Genomic DNA, 2,615 nt, shown 5'->3' with positions numbered 1-2,615 from the left:
GAACAGTTATTAAATATTTAGTATTATAAACTTTTTCTAAAAAGTATTAACACTGTTTCTAAAATTTAAAAATATGTTAACGTAATATTTACTTATGTTTAAGAAGTATGAATGCTATGAACAGTCCAATGTATTTATGCTTTTTTATAAGTTGAAAGTTACTTTTAAAATGGTAATGATTGTTTGTATTTATTTTTATCCGATCAGAGTTTATAATTTCTTTCACTTCCACATATTTCATATATTATAATTTCTTTTAGATTCATTTGCAACAACCTTCAGCTTCATATTTTGGAGAAATAAATTTTGCTGCCGAAGTATTTGATGTAAATTGCCATTTTGCACTTCTAAAAAATTTCAATAGTTTTTTAACATCTATTCGTAAACTGTACTATGTTTCTTTAAATGTTTCCATCTTCATAATCATGCACTTTGTTTCATTTCACCAGTGGTTGCAAATGTGTACATTACAGTACATCTCAGGTGTGTTTGCAACAACATTTAGCATTACCTTCTGATTAAATAACAGCTGCTAGTAAAGAATCTATGCTATGTGATCATTTGAGCAGCTATTAAATGTCATATGTTTTACATATATTGATGAATTTTTATACGATTTCTGAAATATGAAATTGTTTGTCTTATGGTTCCTAAACAGCTGTACTATATCTGGCTGTTGTGCTATGGAATTATTTTTGAATTTTGAGTGTTAACAATTTATTATCTATTTATGAATTATAAAATGTTATGTAAAATAATTATTTCTTAAAATGAATGTAGTTTATATTATCTGTATTTCTAAATTTCTTATATATATATATTTCAGGTTTGTTTGCAAGAACAAGCTTCAACTTCATCTTGTGATAAAATGCCATCTATTTGTGAAGGATCTCATGTAAGTAGATAATTAGTGTATTATTAAATTGCTTGCTTATACAAAACGTTTCTATAAACTTTTTTGGGGGGGTAAAAGGAATGTAATTAATTTCATCAGCATTTACAAATTCTTTGTGTACATTTCAGGTTTGTTTGCAAGAACAGCCTTTAGCCTCATTTTGCAATAAAATACCATCTATTTGTGAAGGCTCTGATGTAAGTTGATAACTAATGTATAATTAAATTGCTTCCTGATATACATTTAAAATGTTCTATAAAGTAATTTTTTGGTAAAAGGAATGTAATTAATTTCATCAATAGTTGCAAATTCTCTATGTAAATTTCAGTTTTGTTTGCAAAAACAACCTTTAGTCTCATCTTGCAACCAAATTGTAATTAATTTTAATTAATTTCATCAGCATTTGTGAAGGCTGTGATATAGGTTGATAATTTGTGTTATTAAATTGCTCATGATTATGGAGTGTAATACTTCTTTGGCGAAATGAAGCAACTCCAATGATGGAACACAGCAATAACTTTTATTTAACACTAAAAAAAAAAAAAAAAAAAAAAAAAATGGCGACATACAAACAAGAAGAGAAAACATATTTAAAAACTTATTTAAAAAAAAAAAAATAATTACATGCTTCGTGCGAGAAAATGCATGCAGCTCTCGAGCCTGCATTTCAATATTGCCAGTAATCTGTACATTATTTATTATTTATCTATTTCAAATGCACGAGAGATTAATAACGATATTAAAGCTGTTACAACCTCTCCCCCAACGGAGAGACTTTTTCCGAAGGGAAAAGTTCTGTAAAATTTGACAGTTTAATAAGCTCAAATGCTTAAAGAGAAAAGGTAATTTCTCTTATAAATTTCCAAATTTTCAGACCGAAAATTTTAAGTTTTAAACAAATATTTTTACACCACATTTAAATAAGAAGAAAATGGACAGTGTTCAAATTAGTCTTCCTTTTTTTTCTTGACGGCACCTAGATCTCTTCGATGGTGGACGAGTTCCTTGGCTATAATTCACAGCAAAGCCTTTCCTCAGTTCATGTGTGCCTTTCGGATAATATTCATTTGTCATTTGCTTTCGACAATTGTTTTCTTCGTGTATTAGTATCGGCTTTGATATTAAATCAAAAGCCGAAAGATGATGATAACGCTGCATTGCAAAATGATTCTCAATATTAATTTCTTTATCATTTTTCAAATTTTCGTGAACATCTTCCACGTTTAATTCTGGTGATTTAACTTTTTCTTCAAATACATCTCTGGATGCTTTATTTTCTTCCTTCATCGGTTCCAAGATCTGCTCTTCAGCTATTTTTCTTTTCCTTTGAGCTCTAGTAGAAACGGCATTAAAATGGTATCACTAAGTTTACATTCAAGTGATAAACTAATAAAATAAGGCAGTTCAGTGTTAACAGGAAGTAATAACCTGATATCACTAATTACGTTCAGTGATGAACTAATAAAATAAGGCAATTCAATATTAACAGGAAGTAATAACCTGGTATCATTAATATTATGTTCAGTGATGAACTAATAAAATAAGGCAATTTAATATCAACAGGAAGTAATAATCTGGTATCACTAATATTACGTTCAGTGATGAACTAATAAAATAAGGCAATTCAATATCAACAGGAAGTAATAACCTGGTATCGCTAATATTGCATTCAGTGATGAACTAATAAAATAAAGAAATTCAATATTAACAGGAAGTAATA

The 2,615-nt window shown here is 28.1% G+C and overlaps 1 long non-coding RNA gene across 1 annotated transcript; it reads left to right on the top strand.

Annotated features, from left to right (window-relative positions):
* Window positions 1–226: 226 nt before the first annotated feature.
* Window positions 227–2,304, top strand: LOC146993747 (uncharacterized). The gene is made up of 3 exons (XR_015044357.1): window positions 227–483; window positions 827–895; window positions 1,024–2,304. It is a non-coding gene; the product is annotated as an uncharacterized LOC146993747 (long non-coding RNA).
* The last annotated feature ends 311 nt before the right edge of the window (window positions 2,305–2,615 follow it).

This window comes from Stegodyphus dumicola, chromosome 12, assembly GCF_044657685.1.
Source record: "Stegodyphus dumicola isolate Sdum_Otavi_A_Nest chromosome 12, ASM4465768v1".
Lineage (NCBI taxonomy): Eukaryota > Metazoa > Arthropoda > Arachnida > Araneae > Eresidae > Stegodyphus > Stegodyphus dumicola.
Note: the sequence above shows the minus strand (reverse complement) of the source record. Positions and strands in the feature narration are given on the sequence as shown.